This window comes from Macrotis lagotis, chromosome X (genome assembly GCF_037893015.1).
Source record: "Macrotis lagotis isolate mMagLag1 chromosome X, bilby.v1.9.chrom.fasta, whole genome shotgun sequence".
In the NCBI taxonomy this organism is placed as follows: domain Eukaryota; kingdom Metazoa; phylum Chordata; class Mammalia; order Peramelemorphia; family Peramelidae; genus Macrotis; species Macrotis lagotis.
In genome coordinates, this window is record NC_133666.1 from 97,134,813 (window position 1) to 97,155,367 (window position 20,555).

A 20,555-nucleotide genomic window follows, 5' to 3' on the forward strand; every position below is an offset into this window, starting at 1 on the left:
AGGTAGGGAGCTCAAGTAAAAGGCTATTACAATAATTCAAGTATTAGGACCCTATCAACCTACCCCAGGGTGAAGGCAATGTCGGAGGAAATGATTTAGTGTTATATTCATTGTCTAGATGTAAGATGCTAATAAAGCAATTAAGCTTTAAAGTATGTGTTCTGCATTTCCCCTTCCACCTTGAGAAAATCCTACAAATCACATGATATGGGATAGAGGCTGTGAAGGAAGAATCAACAGCACTTGGCAATAGATTGGATCCAGGAAAAAAAAGAATTTTCCAATTTTTCACTGACTAGCCATGGGAAAGAGATTGAGAGGATGATGAATCAAGGATGATACCTAAGTTATAAGCCTGGGTGACCAGGAGGACAGTAATAATAGGGAAGTTAGGAAGAGGAAAGAGCTTAAGGGAAAAGATAATGAAATCAGTTTTGGAAATTTTGAGTTTAAGAAGCCTACAGAACACCCACTTCCAGATATTTAATAGGCAAAGTTGGAAATGAGAGAATGGAAGTCAGGACAGAGGCTAAGGTTAAATAAATAGTTATAATCGAAATAAAAATAAATATTTTCTAGGATTAGCCTTCTAGCTAGATCTGAAAAATAGTATTTACTTCTGAATGCTTACAAAATTGGCTACAATCCTGGTTTTGAAAAACTCATCTGCAAAATCAACATAGCATTGACGCTGAATTATAATGGAAAAACTGAATACAAAATTGAAAGGTCCAAAAGTAAGTTTCAAATGAAGGTTACAGCCATAACAAAAGAGATTGACAGAGAGAAACTAACTGAGCTATGGATGGGATAAACTCAGTCTAGAGTACTGGTTCCTGTTCAAATTGCAGGATGGGGAAAGATGGATTAGATTTCCCTTTTCCTGAGTAGCCAACACCCTCCCTTTATCTTCTTCCTCCAAGTTACTTCTCTCTTCCTCATCCAATCCTGTCTGCAGCTCACAAGGTGGCCATACAATTTTACTCCCTCAATTTTCCTAATATACCCACTCTCTGTTCCTTAGGTTACTTCCTAGTCGAGAGGACTTTGAGAGACACAGCTCTCGGAAAGCAGATTTGGTGCTCTGGAGGAGTGACTTTTGAGTAAAACTCCATCTCTTCCCTTTTCATTTTAGGTGGTTCAGTCAGGATGAGCTGGCATGGAGATTCACTGAGATGTTCATTCTCACATTCTTCTATACTTCCCTTTCATCCACCTAGAATTACAACCTGGGTATCATCTTCACCTCCTCCCTCTCCTTCACCCCAATAATTAATTAGTTGCTGGATTGTATATTTTATATTTTTATTTATATTTTTTATATTTTATATTTTTCAACATAACATGTCACATGACTGTCCCCTCCTTTCTACTTACACAGCTATGATCCTTATCATTTCTTGTCTAACTATTGAAGAAGACTTTTCATCTAATTCTTCATGACCCCATTTTGGGAATTTTCTTGACAGATTGTTGTTTGCCATTTCCTTCTCTAATTCATTTATAGATCAGAAAACTGAAGCAAACAAGATGAAGTGATCTTTTCAGGGTTTTTTTGGCAAGGCAATGGGGTTAAGATAATTAAGCATCTGAGGTCACATTTGAACTCAGGTCCTTCTGACTCCAGGGCCAGTGCTCTATTCACTGCACCACCTAGTTGCCCCAAGATGAAGTGATTTGCTCAAGGCCACATAGCTAATAAGTATCTGAGGTTGGATTTGAACTTAGATCCTTCCTTGATTCCAGGTCTGGTGCTTTGTTCATTGGGTCAGGTCTGAAGTCAGGAAGATTCTTCTTGTATGTCTGACCCAAGTTCAAATCTTGTCTCAGACACTAGCTGTATGAACCTGAGCAAATCACTTAACCTTGCTTCCCTCAGTTCTTTATCTGTAAAATGAGTTGGAGGAGATCAACTTTGCCAGGAGAACCTCCAAAATAGGGCCACAAAGAGTCCTAAACAACTGAAATGACTTAATATGAACAACTTAAATCATCCTCCACTCAGAAGCCAAAAGGATTTTTATAGGGCTCTACCCATGCTTGTCCTCTAGGATCAGCTATTGGAATAATGGCCTAGAAAGAGAAAGATCTGAATTCAAATCTGATATCAGACATTTACTATGTAACCTTAGCAAACCTGTTTGCTGCAGTTTCTACAACTATGAAATGTGGAAGATAATAATAGCACCCTCTTCCCAGAGTTGTAAGATTCAAATGAGATAATATTTGAAAAAAAATCACTTAGAACAGAGCTTTGCACTTAGGCCTTTAGAAATAATTGTTTCCCTTCCCTTCCTTTCCTCTATTCAATAAACACAAATGGCTCCTTATTGCCTCTAGAATCAAATCTTATTTCTGTGTTAACTCATTCTTTTAAAATTTATTTTTTCAAGGTAAGTTAATAAGTAGCTCAAAAACTTTTTACTTATGGAGGATCAAGATCAAATAGATTAGAGACCACTGTTCTAGAGTAAAGGCATGGTAACCTCCAGATTCATCCTCCCAGTGACCCTTTTAAAGGATGTTTTTCAAAGCTTCCCATGTTGTATATGGTCACATGATGAATTCCTCCTGAACATAGAGATATGTCATCCCATGGGGATAATCTCAAGGTTATTCTAAGTGTTCCTGCTTGATGCTGATCAAGCCAATCAGGAAGCTCCTCCAACTCTGGGTTGTGTTCAGTTTATTGTTTCCACCCTTAGAAGTTTCCTCTGATTGTTCTCAGTCATTTTTCTTAGTGGTGTGGCTACCATGGGTCCTCCTAGCCTTTTCAGTGTTTCTAGGCTTGCCTTGTTTGCTTTTGCCTTGAGATGACTTGACTCAGTGATATCCCCAAATATATCCAAGCTCTGGAATGATGCACCTGGAAGTGATAAATGGGCTGGAAGTTTCAGGGAGGCTACCCAGTATCTCCTTCATGAACATTCTAGCAGGGTGACAGCGGGTGAAGCCATATCACAGAATGTTAGAAGAATATGGCTTCATGCCTAGAGGAAGTACTGTAAAGGTCCTGGTGGAAACAGAGAGGGAAGGCTATCTAACTGAAAGGTCAATGGCTAATTGTGAGAAGTCACTCAGGATGAAGATTCATGGAAATGATACCATCTGCTCATTCCTTCCCTACATTCATTTCCTACTCACAAATGGAAGAAAATTCAAAATCCTTGCTCTGTCTTCCTCTCATATTTTAGACCTAAAGATCTTGCTCCAGGTGCCATGAGAAACCATAAAAGTGGTACTGGAATTGGTTCATGACTATCATTCTGCCCTTTGGAGACAATGCTTAGAGAATCCCTTTAATCTTTTAGCTTCTTTTGATTTGGAATCATTGGATTGCAAATGTCTGATTTTGAAGGGACTAGATTCCATTCAATTCAGCTCAAGAGACTGGTCAAATATTAGTAACTGTAGTACAGAGATCATCCATCAGTTATGAAGTCAGAAGTCTGTAGTTTGAATTCTGCTATTGGGGGCTTCATAGATAGCTGGATCTGGAGTGAGGAAAACCTGAATTCCAGAAAAATGAAGCGGGCTCTTAGAGGATTTGCGATTTGCCAGAGCTAACATAGGTAATAAGAGACAGTAATGAAAATTCAAACCCAGTTCCTCTTTCTACACTACCCAGTCTAGGGTTCCTTTCACTGCATTGTATTATCTCCCTTTTTTAAGGTCTAAAGAAATGAAAAATTCTTTGAAAATCCCCAGCTATCCCTATTTATTTGGTTTACATAGAGAAAGCAATCTTCTTTGCTGTGCCTTTTTAGCAGTTTTTAAAATTATGGGACAAGATTCCTTACTTTGGTATTCTAATTACTGTATAGTGAAGTGTTTTAAGGGCAATTAAAGGAAGCAGTGGATAGAGCTCCTACCCAGGAGCCAGAGGACCAGAGTTCAAATATGGCCTCAGACACTAACGTGTGAACCTCAGCAAGATTTGCCTCAGATGCCTCATCTATAAAATAAACTGGAGAAGGACATGGTATGGTAGACTACTCCTGTATCTTTGCCAAGAAAACCTCAAATAGGATCACAGAGAATAGAAAATGACTGAAACACAACAACTAACCAACAACAATAATGTGTTTTATTTCTTGGAATGAAAGAAACTTTTAAATGCAGAAAATTATTAGGAGGCCTCTGGTAGTGGGTAGTACAGTGAATAGACAGTGAAAGACCTGGGTTCAAATCCAGATTTAGAGTTTACTAGCTGGATGACCCTGGGCAAGTTCCTTAGCCTCTGTCTGCCTCAGTTTCTTCAACTGTAAAATAGGGATAATATACCTATCTCCCAGGGATTTTGTGAGGGTAGAACAAGATAATAACTGTAAAGTATTTAACAATGCCTGGGATAAAGTAAGAGTTATATAAATAGTAGTTTTGCCATTAGTTTGCCTTAAATTCTTCAATTGTAAAATAGGTTTGATAATAGCAGCTACCTCCCAGAGCTGTTGTAAGGAGAAATGAAATAATAATTATAAAATTCTTAGTAGGGTATCTAGCACATATTCAATATTATTTAATAAACTTTATAAGTTTCTTAGAAACTTAGTTATTATTCCTAAACTTTGTGTAAGTTTTTTTTACACATAAAATTAGGGTAATGAGAGCCAAAATGCTTTCATCACTGGTGTTAATGTAAGGATCAATTAAGAAATCATAAGTCATGGACTTCACAAACCTTATATCTGTCCCCTGTTATTTTTAAATTTGTAGGTGCAAGGGAAAAGGAAAAGCACTTAGATAGTTTAATGCTTTTATAGACAGTCAAACAGGAATCTGCTTGCTATAATGCCTGTCTTTTGGAAGAATACAGGAATTTATCATTTATAACATGGGGGAGGGGGAAGAGTAGGGTTGGAATTTACTGTTCTTAGTCATTTGTTTCCTGTACCTCATGAAATCCGGGTGTTTCAAAGTCTGTGATTATGCAACATTTATTTTCCTTTTGTGTTTTCCATGAAACCTTGCCTAATAATATCTTTTCTCTTTTTTCTTCTTAAAGAGATAACAGAAGAAATTCCTTTCCTGCCATGGAAAGTTGGAAGGCAGTCATCCTGAACTGTGGGAAGTTGAATTTCACATTCGTTTCTTGCAGAGAGCAAGCTGTGGGGATGAAGCACCAGTTGGTCCATTTCCTGCTTGTGTGTGGCTTAGTCCAAAGGGTCAGGAATTTCACCCTCAGCCCAGAAAATTTCCTAAATGTTTCAATTCTACATCTCCAGAATGATTCAAAACACAAAAGGATTTCTGTAAGCTTAAATTCACCTGAAACCTACCTGTTCTGTGGATCCAAGAAGACAGTAGATTTGGAGCTAGAAGGGACCTGAGAGATCCTCTTGTTTAAGTTACTCATCTTATTGATGAGGAAACTGAGATGAAGTGATGATCTGAGGCAATGGCCAAGAAGAAGTGGCAAAGTCAGGATTCAATCACATGACTTTCAATCTTTTCTATGGCACTTTACCCCCTCTTTTAGTCAAGGAACTAAGGTGGAAGGTGCTGACTAGGAAGATATCTTTTTATTTTATCTATAAAGAAACTGAATTCTTTCATTTCTTTCTTTAATATTTATGTTATTTCTTTAATATTTGATATTTTATATTTATGTATAATATATAAATTTAATTCTATATTTAAAAAACAAGCAAAATCTTGGACTTACTGTATATATCTATATCCTCAAACTGCTGTGGGTTTTTCTTGTGGCATAGGGAAGACTACAAATTATCCTATCCTTTGGGCGGCAAGGTGTCATAGTGGATAGAGCACTATCACTGAAGTTAGAATGACCTGATTTCAAATTCAGCCTCAGACACTGGAGACTTACTAGCTTTGTGATCCTGGGTAAGTCACTTAATTCCAATTGCCTTACCTTTATTCCTCTAAAAATTATCCTAGCCTGGGTGATTAATAGTAGTAATAATTATAACAATAATAACTAGCATCTATAGAGCACTTTAAATAAATATATATATATTTATATATTATATATATATATATATATATATATATATATATATATATATATATATAAACAATATTCTGAGGTTTTTCAGATGTAACTTTGAGTGTATGAGGTTGGAAGGTTACCCCACATCACATACTCCCATCCAAAGATTTGTGATTTTGTAGGGTCATTCTTATGTTTGACTGAGTGATGACAGTCAAACCTAGGGTAAACCCCAAACCAAGGGTACTGGGGAATAACATTTATAACTGAATCAAAAAAATTAAAGAAAAATGCATGAGAGACTAAAATCACCACATAGTAGGCATCTGTGAACTACAAAGAAGGGAACCTGACTTGATGGAATCATTAACAATACTAAAGATATTGCATGTCAATGGAGTAAATTTAACATCTGTTGACATCATTTAGACAATATACACTGGATATAGAATCACAGTTTTCAGAATTGTGCTAATAAAAGAGTTCAGTGAAGAATAATCTTCACAAATTTATTTATAGCCTACATTGGAGCATTCTATCACCTTGACTATAAATAAGATATAGTTATGACTGGATTATATCTATCTTTGTATTCCCCTTGTCTAGTAGAGAACTAAGTACTTAACATTTGTTTAACTGAATCACTGAAGTTAATATACTGGCTCTTCATCAATAATCACTTATATAACAAGTATGCAGATATTCAAGAAAAGCCATAGTAATTGCAAAGGGCATTTGAACATCTCATTTTAGAGAGGAAACTTGGTAAGATAAATAAAAATTCAAAATTGCATAGATAGTGCAATATCTGTGCCTCATATATATAGGACAAACAACAAATGATTGTTGAATTTAATTATCTACCCAGCTCAAAGCCAGGAGGTAGTAGAATGAACACACACACACACACACACATACACACACACACACACACATATCTCAGACACCAACCACTAGCAAAATAACAAAATGGATAGAAAATGAATCAGAAAACTCCAAATTTTCTTGATTCTTTTTATCCATTTTTATAAACTGTTGATCAATGAAGGGACACCCCCTAAATTTCAGGACAAAAATATTGTACTCTGCAATTTTACTAATGATTATTTAAACATCTGAATTTTGTTTGATCAGTGGTCAAAGAAAAAAATGAATTTTCAAAAAATATGACAAATTTATAATGTTTTATATATATTAGGGATATAATTTGTATTGGAAAACTATTTTTCATAATACTATGGTTGGGCCACATGGCAAGGATGAAAGACATCAGAAAGACTATCCAATTAGTAGATCATCATATTCCAAGGAATAGACAATTATGAAACCAAAATCATTATGAGATAAACCTATGATCTGGTATTTACATGAAGATAGACAGTAAATTAAGAATCATATCTAGGTTCTTATGGTTAGTGGATTTGAACTCATCTTCCAGACTCTAGGCCCAGTCTCTGTTGAGTGGGTTACTTACCTTCCTCTTTTCCCCTAGAAACTGGATGTTGTGGAAAGAATGCTAAACAAACTGCTTAGGCCCAAGCCAGCAGTAAAAGAGATACAGACTAACCTACTCACTGACCCTGATGGATTTATAAGTAAATGTGATACACAGATGCTTTCTATAAATTGTGCTGAAGTTTGAAGGCATTCTCCCAAGGGCTAAGGTGATAGAAGAAAGAATAAGCTCCTTCCCCAAGTATTGAGATTAGGATTGTGGGATATTTGTACTTTTAGTCTTAATCTACTTGTGAAGTAAATGCCTATATAAAAGTTAATTGATGTCAGTTAAATGAAACTTGAGTACTAATCGTTTGAAGTAAATAGTTGGGAGAACACACTAGAATGGGGAGAGTTAGGGGAAATATTATTAAAGAAAGAGACCCTTCAACTCCCCTAGACCCTTATGGGGAGGTATAACCAGTCTCTCTCTGAGAGTAAAACCTAAATATGGCTAAGAGAGAAAGAAGTAAATTCAAATGCCTACTCTTCCTTAAGTGAGCTACTTCTTATCTCTAAGCCTCCATTTCCTCCACTATAAAATTAAAATGTTGATTTCTAATATCCATCCCAGTTCCATCATTCTCTTATCCCCTATGATCATGCAGACAAGATTTGAATCCAGGTCTTCTTGAGTTCAAATCCAATATGCTCCGCAGTGTGACCTAGCATCCAGTCTTCAAAGTTTCAGTCTTTTGCATTCTAAGGGGACTAGCATTTTGACATGTAAAAAGATGTTCATAGATAATGTTGTTAGATAAGAGGTATCAAACATGGTTTTCAATGACAATATTTGGCTTTTAGGGATCTGTTTCTTTTTGAGTTTAACACTGCCCTGGTCTATTCTGTTCTTTACAGAGGTAGCTTGGTGGTGAAGTGAAACACTGGGCTTGGCCTTCCTAGCTGTGTTATATTAGGCAAGTCACTGAACTGTTATCTACCTCAGTTTCTTGATCTGTAAAATGAGTATAATAATAGAATCTACTCACTGAGGCTATTATGAGGATAAAATGAAATGGAAAAAAGCATGTAACACTGTCCCTTGTACATAGTAGGTATCATATAAATGTTAGTTATTATTGTCATTATCATTATCTACTCTATTTAAATTAAATTTAAATTTAAAATTAAAATCACTTGGGACCAAGTGAAACAAATTCAGGAGGCTCTGCCCCTTTTAGCCTACTCCCCATCCAAGCTATCTGTTTTTTGGAATTAGTGAAGAAGACCCATATAATACCTTAACAACTTTTCTAAGTTATCTATACTTTGTATGTTACTGAAAACAATAACTTCTATTAATGTTGCAGCTATGGTTTACAATACCATAACTGTATGTAAGTAGGCAGGATAAATCTCTGTGTTTAACAGACAAGGAGAAGGAGACTTTGAAAGTCAGTTGTCTGACTCCTTGTGACCCATTTGGGATTTTCTTGGCAAAGATACTGGAGTGATTTGTCATTTCCTTCTCCAGTTCATTTTACAGATGAGGAAACTTAAATGACTTGCCCAGGGTCATACAGCTAGAACATGTCTGATTTGGACAAAGGAAGATTAGTCTTGCTGACTCCAGATCCAGAGATCCATCTATTGTGCCATTTAGCTATAAAAAAACAAAAACCAGATGCCTTTCAAAATGATATTACTTACATGCTTATAATCAACATGATAAGTCTTTTAATGATTATTCCATGGCCATGAACTTTGAAATTCCTCTATTAGAACATAATTCTCTTTATTCCATCTTTTTCTATATCTTATTCCTTCTAAATGTTCATTCTTAAAATCACCAATCCCTTCATTTTTTTCTTTTTCTTTTCTTTTTTGGCTTTTGCAAGTCAATGGGGTTGAATGACTTGCCCAAAAAGTCACACAGTAAGTACCAAGTAGTTAAAGCCAAATTTGAACTCAAAACTTCCTTATCCCAGGGTCAGAGCTCTACTTACTGCGCCATCTAGTTGCCCCCATTCATATTACTCTACCCTGTTTCCAGGTATGATTTTCTTCTTTTGATAACTTCAACTTCTGGATTTGAACTTAGGTACTCCTGACTCCTGGGCCAGTGCTCTATCCATTTTGCCACCTAGCCTCCCCTAATTTCAACTTCTTAATGAACTTGTTCAACTCTACAAATTATTATCCTCAAATTCTTTTCGCCCTTGTTCTCTTGTTGTTTAAGCCTTGCCTAAATGCAACCCTGGATTACTTCCAAAATCTTCCTCTGCTCCAACCTACTCCCTGACAAATAAGGCAAGAAGAAGTCATTAAGCCATGCTGATGGAGTCCACTAGAAATTTATATAATCTGATCTCAATTGGACCTTTGTTGAAGCAAGGCAATCCTTTTATTCCTCCTTAATTTATTATCCATCCTATTTACCACACAGTTATTCCTCATACTTGCTTCTATCTTCAAGTCTTCCAAAGAATGAACCCCCCCCCCCCCCAGAGGATCTGAACTAAGGTATCAAAGCAGTTTGCTTCCAGTTTCTTCTTTTCCTTTCTAACTCATCTCAAAACTACTAAATGTCATTCCCCACTATGTCCTCCTTAATCCAGTCTCTGAAGAAGAGAGGGATTCCTCACCAAGGCTAACACCTACTCCTATAACCCTTGATATCATCTCTACTCCTCTTCTCCAGCAGGTTGTTCTCACTATCCTCTTCTGATCTTCAGTCTTTCTCTATTTTTTTTCTGCTGCTTTTGAATTCATCAAATCCTCTACAACCTTAAAAAATACCCTCACTAGAAGCTACCAACTCTGCTGTATTCTATAAATCTCCTTTCAAAAATTAATTTAAAAGCTGTATACATTTAGTGCCTTATTTTTACTTCTGATCTCTGGGTATTTGCAATACCCTTCTCTCCATGTCTCCTCCCTACTACTTGACTACTTCTCATTCTCCTTTACTAGATTATATCTAATTATTGTGGCTATAGGTCAAATATTTGACCTAGACCATTTTTCCTTTTCTTTCTACATGTTCTTTGTGATCTTATCAAAATCCATGAGTTCAATAATGTGCATATGATATATACACAAACTTTCTCTGTCTTTGTCTCTCTCTCTCTCTCTCTCTCTCTCTCTCTCTCTCTCATTCGCTCTACTAAATTCCAGACTGACATCACCAACACATCCTGCCTCTTGCATGTCCCATACTTCCCCCAAATTCAACATATTCCATATTTTCCTTCCCTCCCCTGCTCTACTTTCTTTTTTCTCTTCACTTTTCTCCTCCTCCCTTACCTTTCTCCTCTTTCTTCTCCTTTCCTTCCCCTCTTGTCTATTCTTCTCTCCTCTATTTCCCTTTCCTTTTCAGGGGTGTTCCCTATCCCTCTTAAGCTGGAAGTACAAGGCCTATTCATGGGATTCATCCCTCTACTGATCAGCACAGGCTTTGAACTTCCCTGTTTCTAACAGGCTATTTCATCCCTTCTCAGGCCATCTGGTAGCTCCCCCCTCCCAACCCCAACTTCCAGGGGTTCATCATATTGAACTTTGTATAACTAGCTGATCTACCCACTGGAGCTAAAAACTTGAGCTCAAAAGCTCTACCAGACTCAGTTTCCCTGGTAGTTGGAATTACTGGCATATACCCCACACCTAGCAGAACTCTTTATCTTCCCCCCCAACCAAGTCATCCCTGAAGATGGTTGAGAGCACCATCATCCTTCTAGTCTCTCCGATTTGCAATTTCAGTGGCATCCTGGACTCTTCATTCTCTTCCAACAAATCCATTTACTGACAAAATCTTAACACTATGTAGCCTTCTCATAGGGTTTCCACCCTCATTCAAGTCTTTATCAACTCTGGTAGTCTCCTAATTTGTCTCCTTGCCTCAAGACATTCCTCCACTCAGAGGCCAGAGTAGTTTGGGCTCCAAGAAATTCCTCTGGTCGTTCTTCCCATCATATGATTGGGTGCACGTCCTACTTTTAGAAGTACTTCATGTGAATAAGATTACTGGCAAGACTGCAAAGAATTTGTTACAATCTGGAAAAAAATTAAAATCTAATTAGAGTTTATTAATTATGGAACCTGAAATTATTCAATTCAGGCTCCTCAATGTTTACCTTTCGTTTTCGTTTTTGTTTTTTTGCTAAATTATCTACTGTGTAAACTACCAGCACAAACAGGAGTATGCCATCTATCTACTCAAGAAAATCAAATGGTTTTTGTACAATTTAGCTTAACCATTTATAGACAAAAGTTTTCATTTCAAAAATGTTTTTGGCTGTATCTTGAAAAGTTGTAAATTAAATATTCATTAGTTTGTTTTACTCTAAGTAATTAAATGTATTAAATTCCTTTAAAATATTCTAGAACTTAAGATATGTCATTAATCTCCATCTCTTTCCTTCTTTCTCCAATTTAGTCTCATGGCTGAATGTTCTTATACTGTGTGACTACCTCTATATATTTAAAATGAGTTACTCTAAATACAACTACTCAATTATTGTACATCATGTCCTTCCAGCTAATACTGGACCAGAAGAAAACACAGGTTTCATGTCAGTCCTAACTGTATATCTACAACACAGGACTGCCATCTTCTGGAAAAACCTGAACTCTGAGAGTGAGGAATTATCCTTTGATTATACTGCCCTCTAGAGACTAGCTGGCAAAAATACTTCACACAAATTCTGAGGTTTCATTTTCATTTTCTGGGTTTCATTTATATATGACCTAGACATGGAAGCCCAGGTTTGTCAGTTCTCTAGAGTAGAGCATTTATGTTTATAGTTAGCTGATGGTTCTGAGAGCCTGTAAGCCTGTGGGCGGTTTCAGCAATGGGTTTTGATAGTGGTTTATCAATCACAGGATGGATACCTGTGAGCCAAGATAGTGGAGATGAAGGTTCTGAACAGCACTATCCTCTTCCCCTCTCCCTCTGTATCCTATCAATCATCAAGTTTACAATGTATCTATCAACTCTGATCTATTCACATTACCCTTCACATCGATTAGGTTCTTATCATCTTTTGCTAGTCTATTATTACTCCCTTACTAGTTTCCCTGCCTCCAGTTCATCCTTTCCACAATTACCAAAATAATCTTTTACCTGGATATGGTGGTCTGAGTCACTCTCCATCCAGTTCAATAATCTTTAGTGGCTCCTTCTCATTAAGTACAAACTTCCCAGTCCAGCATATAAAGCCCTACACAATTTGACTTCAATTTATATCATCCTTACTTAAAAATAATTCAATTCCTGTTATGGTTCAGTTGAATTGGACTACAGTTGTATCCCCAAGCATTTAGACACACCAGAAAACTCATGCTCTTTGTTCCCATCTGGCTATCCCCAAGCTCATCACGCCATATCCTACTTCTATACATTCACAATTATCCCTTACCTAATCCTCCTAATCTATGCTTGCCAACAGTTGGTTAAATTCAGAACAATGAAATTTGATGCAAGACTGTCCAAACTGTGAGATCAGCTTGCTCTCTCTCTCTCTCTCTCTCTCTCTCTCTCTCTCTCTCGTGTGTCTAAGGTGGGGAGGAGAGGGTGGGAGAGAGAGAGATGGGGTGAGGAAGAGACTGAAGATAGAAAAGAAGGGAGAAAGTGGAAAGTGTGAACTCACCTACTTGTTAAGGAAAACTACTCATTTTATATGGCTAATGTATTTTGAGCAATTAAAAAAATAAGTAAAATATAGTATTTCTAACCATATCCTACTTCTATACACTCACAATTTCAAGTTAACAAAGGGGGCAGCTATTTCAAGTATTATCCCCATGTAATCCCAGAATGGGCCTGTTTCAAAGTAGGCTACACTTTAATAACAGCATGTGACAAACCAGTCTAAACAATTTGTACATACCAGCTGTATTCCTCTATGAAGAGATGGGCATAAATGGAGCACCCTTGGGGACTAGGACATTCAAAGTGAGAGAGAATCACACATGGACAACAGGTGCTTTATGACAGCTCTAAGGGGAGTGTTTGAAATTTGACACACGCTCATGGCTGAGTGTTTCTGGCCTCCCTTACAGATCCCTGACACCACTGATAGCATGGGCTGATAATACAAGAAAACTGTACACACATTCTATTAATTTGGGCACACCATGTGCTCTTAATGTATTTTACAGTCACCCATGGCCATAACACCTGACTGGTCAGGAGCCCTGCAGATGCCAAGGCTTGTTCCTATGTGGTAAAACTTTGCTTCCTATGTGATACAGGTATCCAGAGAGTTTTAAAAAGAATTAAGGCACCCACCCCTCAGTTTCTTCTCAGGCTACAATCCATCTAAACCCTGACCTCCTTCATACTTCAAAAATAGTTTTGAGATGTAATCTAGCAGAATAGAATTTATTTAGTCACCTTATACTCCAATTATCTTTAAAAAGGATTATTAATGGAAAAGAATAGAACTGGAATTTAGTAGGGAACCCTTCTTCTGCCCATCTTCTCATGTGACAGCCCTTCAAATACCTGAATTCATTTCTGAGTCTTTCTCCATGCTAAAGATTTCCACCCAACCATTTTTGAATCCATTTGATCATATTATCTATACCATATGTCTTTATCTTGTACATAAGAATAATATGTTATAATTTATCAAAAGTCTTGCAGCATTCTTCTCATCTAATAATTTCATGATTTTGTTGAAAAAGAAGAAAAAACATAAGTTTGACTTGACATGTCCTTGATGAAATATTGATGGCCCTTTACAAGCACTGCATGGGCCCTTCTAGATATTCAACAATTTTTTAATTCTTTTTCTAAAATTTGTTTTATTTAATATTTATTTATTGTTGAAATCATATCCTTAAAGAAGAAACATAAAGTATAAGAGATAGCAAGATCTGACAATAAGATATTAGTTCCCCCCCCCCCCAAATTAAAGGTAATAGTCCTTGGTCTTTGTTCAAACTCCACAGTTCTTTCTCTGGATACAGATGGTATTCTACATTGCAGACAGCCCCAAATTGTCCCTGATTGTTGCACTGATGGAATGAGCAAGTCCATCAAGGTTGATCATCGCCCCCATCTTACTGTTAGGGTGTACAGTGTTTTTCTGGTTTTGCTCATCTCATTCAGCATCAGTTCACAGTTCATGCAAATCCCTCCAGGCTTCCCTGAATTCCCATCCCTCCTGGTTTCTTTTTTTTTTAATTTTTTTAATTCTCATTTTGTACAAATATGTTCTTTTTCCATTAATAAAATATTCTTGGGGCAGCTAGGTGGCAGAGTGGATAAAGCACCGGCCCTGGAGTCAGGAGTACCTGGGTTCAAATCTAGTCTCAGACACTTAATAATTACCTGGCTATGTGGCCTTGGGCAAACCACTTAACCTCATTTGCCTTGCAAAAAAAAAACCCTTAAAAAAAATAAAATATTCTTGTTTAAGAGTAAACGAAATACCCGCTCCCCCATAAATATAGACTTGCTTGAGCGATAAAGTAAAGGGGAGGAAAAAATTAAAATAAAAAAATAATAGTAATAATTGTAGGTTTGGCTAGGTGGCGCAATGGATGAAGCACCAGCCCTGGAACCACAAGCACCCGAGCTCACCTCCAGCCCCCTAGACCCAACAATCACCCAGCTGTGTGACGTGCAAGCCACCTGATCCCCACTGCCCTGCAAAAAACAAAAAAGAAGAAAAAAAAGACCCAAAATAAAATAAAATAGTAATAATAGTAGGGGTGGCTGGGTGGTGGACAGAACACTGGCCCTCGAGCTAGGACCACCCGGGTCCAAATCCGGCCTCATACAACGAACGATCACCCTGCTATGCATCTCCAGGCAGACCACCCAGACCCATTTGCCCTGCACCCTCCCCCAAATAATAATAATAAAAAATGTGCTTCAGTCTTTGTTCCAACACCAACAACTCTGTCACAGGTGGATCACATTCTTTATGGTAAGTCCATCGCGAAAGTTACTTCCATATTTTTCCAACGTTGCCATTGCTGATCACAACTCCTTCCTTTCTTATTTCTCCACTACCATGTACTCTATTTTCCCTCTCCTTTCACTCTGACTCTGCTGTAGGGTTGCTGAGTGGTGCAACAGACAGATCCCTGGTCCTGGGGCCAAGAGGCCCTGAGCCCCCTTACCACCCCTTAGGCCCAGCATCCACCTGGCCCTATGGTCCTGGACAGGCCTTCCAATCCCAGCCCCTTGCAAAAAGTATAAAAGAAAATGTGTTATATCTGGCCACTCTCCCCCCATGGTCCATCCTCTCCTCCTTTATTCACATCCCCACCCCTTCCCCCTGCTCCCCCCTCCTTCTTACTCCAGATGTCTATACCCCATTGAGTATATATGCTGTTTCCTCTCCTAGCCATCTCTGATGAGAGCAAAGGTTCCCTCATTCCCCCTTGCCTCCCCACTTCCATATCATTGCAATAGCTCATTGTAATAAAGAAAAATCTTATTATATGAAATATCTTGGCCTATTCCCCCTCTCCTTTTTCTTTCTCCCATTATATTTCCCTTTTTTTCTATTGACTCCATTTTTACACCATATTTTATTTTTGAATTCAGCTTTCTCCTGTGCTTCAACTATAAAAGCTCCCTCTACCTGCTCTATTAACTGAGATAGTTCATATGAATATTATCAGTATCATTTTTCTATACATGCAGTTCATCCTCCTTAAGTCCCTCGTATTTACCCCCTCTCCTCCAATCTCCATGCTTCACCTGAGTCCTGCATCTGAAGATCAAACCTTCTGTTCAGTTCTGGCCATTCCAAAAGGAACCTTTGAAATTCCCCTGGTTCATTGAAAGTCCATCTTTTTCCCTTGAAGAGGACATTCAGCCTTGCTGGGTAGTTCATTCTTGGCTGCATTCTAAGCTCTTTTGCCTTCTGGTATATTATATTCCAAGCCCTACCAGCTTCCAATGTAGCTGGTTCTAAGTCCTGTGTGATCCTGACTGAAGCTCCACGGTATTTGAACTGTGTCCTTCTGGCTGCTTGTAATATTTTCTCTTTGACTTGAGAGTTCTGGAACTTGGCTATAATATTCCTAGGGGTTGGTTTTTTGGGATCTCTTTCTCGGGGGGATCAGTGGATTCTCTCCATTTCTATTTTGCCCTCTGCTTCTAGAATATCAGGGCAATTTTCCTGTAGTAATTCTTTGAAAATGATGTCAAGGCTCTTTTCCTGATCATGACTTTCAGGTATTTCAATAATTTTTAAATTATCTTTCCTAAGTCTGTTTTCCATATCAGTTGTTTTTTCAATGAGATATTTCATATTTTCTTCTAATTTTTCATTTTTTTGGTTTTGAAGTATTGATTCCTGATTTCTGTTAAATTCATCAATCTCCCTGAATTCTATTCTTTGTCTGAAGGATTTGTTCTCCTCAGAGAGTTTTCTTATCTCTTTTTCCATCTGGCCAATTTTGCTTTTTAAAGCATTCTTCTGCTCAGTAACTTTTTGAACTGTTTCATCCATTTGACCTAAGCTGGTTTTTAGCATGCTATTTTCTTCAGCATTTTTTTGGATTTCCTTGACTAAGCTGCTGACTTCATTTTCATGTTTTTCCTGCATCTCTCTCATTTCTTTTCCCAGTTTTTCTTCTAACTCCCTCATTTGATTTTCAAAGTCTTTTTTGAGCTCTGTCATAGCCTGAGCCCAATTTCTGTTTTTCTTGGAGTCTTTAGATGCAGGAGCTTGTGCTTCCTCATCTTCAGACTGAGTATTTTGATCCTTCTTGGGCTCATTTGCAAAATATTTCTCAATGGTCTTCCTCTTATTTCTGTGCTTGCTCATTTTCCCAGCCTGGGCCTGTTTCGGGGGTGCTTCCTGAGCTTTTGAGACACTCCCACAAGAGTCTCAGTGTGTGAGGCTCTGTCCTCCATCCTGGTCTATGAATGACCATAAGTGCCCCCCTCTGCCATGGGGCTGAGGTAGGGGGAGGGGCTGCTGTTCTGTGGGGGGGCCTAGACTGCTATCAGGATCTGAATGTGGTCAGAGCCCCAGAGTCCTGTTCCAGAGGCAGAGGACAGAGCTCAGCAGTCTCTCTCTTCACTCCCCTCCCTCAGCTCAATGGGCTCATGCCCTGGGGGCTCTTGCTTACCGGCTCCACCTGTTTCTGTTTCCAGATCTGGGCTGCAGAAAGACCAGGCTGCTAGCTGTGTGCCCTGACGGCTGGGTTCCACATGCTTGCTCTGGCAGAGGTCCCCCGCTGTTCCCCCACTTTGTTCCTGGTGCTCCTGGGGTGCAGCTCAGGAGACTCCCCCACTGCTGGGAGCCGCAGCTCCCAGCACCCTGGGGCTGCCTCCGGGAGGCTGAAGTTCTTTCGCTCTGGGGTGCCACCCCTCTGGCAGGCCGCCCCTCCGACCCCGGGGAGCAGAGCCTTTCTGCTCTCTTCCAGGTTACCTTGAGTAGGAGAACTGCCTCATTGGTTCCTTCTGTGGGTTCCGTCTCTCGAAAGTTTAGTTAGAGTCCTTAGTATCACGTTTTATCAGAGAGCGCCTAAGACTCGATCCTTTATTGTCGCCATCTTCTAATTTAGAAAGTCTTCAACAATTTTTTTTAACAGCCACTTATTAAGTAACTAGAACTAGAAAACCTAATCAGGTAAGAAAAGTCAACTTGGCTTTTGAAGGTAAAGTTCAAAACTAAATGTAGGCAGCAATGAACTACCAGTGGGATTATATTCCCAGAAAATGTGCTACAAATCAAAGCAATATAAACAGAATCTGATTTCCCCGTAGGAAAAAAAAAAACAGAATAGGAAATTTACATTGTAGGACTGTTATCCAACATTTTAAAGAGATTATTGCAATATATTTGATCAACTATTTAGTCAATTATAAAACATAGGAAGCTTCTTAGGGTATATATGTAAACTAATTAAGCAGGACAGTTTGTTCACAAGCATTTAAATCTAATTGAATTATATTTATTAAAGAAACTTTGCCAGAGAGCAGTTGCTTCTGCAGGGTGGGAGGCAGCTTTGTCAGTGAAACAGCAGAAAGATTCTGAGGCTTGGTCAACTCTGAGGTCCTGGAAAACTAATTCTGGGTGGTGGTGGTGGTGGGGAGGGATAGAGAAAAATATGACAAGGGTGAAAATTTTGAGGAATTTTAGGAATTTTTATTTGTTTGTTTTTGGTATTTAACAAACCAGAAAGCCATGATGAATTTTGGTACAAGGTAAACATTTTTCATCTGTATATGAGGCCCTCTGCTGGTCAGTGAAATAATATTCTCCTCAATGAGTATGCCTGGAAATTTATTAAAATCTTGTGAAAGGAAATAAAATTATGATTAAATGGCTATGTGGATGTTGGGGGGGGTTGTGTACGTGTATGTGTATGTTTTGTGTATGTAGTAGGCACAATTTTAGTTGTGTTGTTGTTACTCCTTAATGGGGTGAGTTGAAGGGTAGACTGAGGGGGCAAATAGTAAACAATCTTAGTACATTTATACCCTTTCTTTTTTTTTGCCTCAAATATTAGTTTTATAGTCTAAATGAAAGCCAATATGTTCTAACCAAAATGGCAGTCATTTTTGATCTCTGAAACACAATTTATACCTTCCAATATTTAGCCTTTAACAAAATTAATCTAGCTTTTAAAAACCTCATTATCATAAAAATCAGAAATATGAATGAAATTCATACTTCTAACTGATAAAAATGCTTTAAGGTACTCAATTGATTTGGTCCAATTTGATCTATCTTCTTTAAACCCAATATTTTTTTGGAGTAAGTTTTAGGTTTTAAGTCATTCACTGATTTTTTAAAAAGTGAATTGAAATAATTCCATGGGGGGGAAAAAGGTAGCAGATATTTTTACTTTATTCAGCTAATGCTGAAGTGAACAGACTTGTGGTCACATATAACATTTTACAGGGATAAATAAGTAACTGGTGATATTTAAAGTGCAATATAAAATCACAAGGAGACATTATCAAACATTGTATATAAATTAATAAAGTCGCTTCTCAATATATTCTTCTCAAGAATTCATTCTGAGTATTATCTAATTCCTGTTGTATGTTATTGTTGCATGTTGTTTGTCAATCTGATGGAGTCCCATACTTTTAACTTCTTCATAAGGCTAGCATACTTCAGACTAATTCTTAATTTTAGATAATATATGTCATTAATTAGATCCATCCTCCTAGGGCAACCACTATTAGTGATTTGCAATGTAGTCTTTCTGAGTCAGATGTTGATAGACAATCTGATATTTCTCAATCTTAATAGCCATGGCTAATTGGAAGGTAGACTATCTATTTTCAAAGCTATGATATGATAATTTCAAAGATATGATAATGCCAACCATAGTGCTGTTAAAATTCTTAATGTCTAAGATGTCAGGTAGTCATAAGGGTTCTCTCAGTTCTGGAATCATTGTATTTAGCTGAATCCAAACTTTTTACTGGCACTCTGATAACTAACAAATCTTTAAAAAATAGCATCATTAAGGTATCAGCCTTAATCAGTTGATGACTGACCTTTGGCAGAGGACATGCAGGAGCATTTTATTTAATGTCCTATAAGGACTTTTCTCCAAAGTCAAATCTTCTGACTTTATTCAATGGGGTACAGTTTGGATCTGTAAATGAACTGTCAATCCACAAATCAGGTAAAAGATTCTTTCCTCACAAAACTATTTGAAGTTGCTGCCACTAAAGAAATAGATTTTGCTTTATCCACATGGATTTGCTAGCTGCTATTTAAAATAATATCTTAGTGCATATTTCAAAGTCTTCTCTATTCCTACAACCAACTACCTATCATTCAAACATAGTATCAAAGCACCCTTTTTTATCTTCCATTGAATTGAGATTTTGGTTGACAATTTCTGGGAAACTATCTGTAGCTGGGACCATATGAGCAATGCTTCAGTGCCCTTGTATCCAAATTGTCTTTCCATAGGGCCATTTAGATAAGCAGCAAAGCAATCTGGTTGAGAGTCACATTTATCCTGTTCCTCACCATATCATTAAGAGAACAGTGGCACAGTTGGCCCAGATTGGTTATTTTACTCCATGATCAACTTGACTGATGTCTTTTGCTGCACATAATTTTATAGGGAGCTATAGAGACTCAATTCTAGATTTTGGAAAGCTATATCCATTTCTTGGCATCTTTTTACAGTTTTCTGTCCAAGAGTTTATGAGAACTCT

At 37.7% G+C, this 20,555-nt stretch overlaps 1 protein-coding gene and 1 long non-coding RNA gene across 6 annotated transcripts in view; one reads left to right on the forward strand and one right to left on the reverse strand.

Moving 5' to 3' along the window:
- Positions 1-5,915, forward strand: part of LOC141497381 (uncharacterized) — an 81,599-nt gene extending 75,684 nt beyond the window's left edge. Inside the window, exon 3 of the long non-coding RNA XR_012471318.1 lies at positions 5,006-5,915. This is a non-coding gene — a long non-coding RNA (uncharacterized LOC141497381). The remainder of the gene's footprint in view (positions 1-5,005) is intronic.
- Positions 1-20,555, reverse strand: part of PALM2AKAP2 (PALM2 and AKAP2 fusion) — a 534,014-nt gene that overhangs the window by 330,634 nt on the left and 182,825 nt on the right. The gene's annotated exons all lie outside the window — the stretch shown is intronic.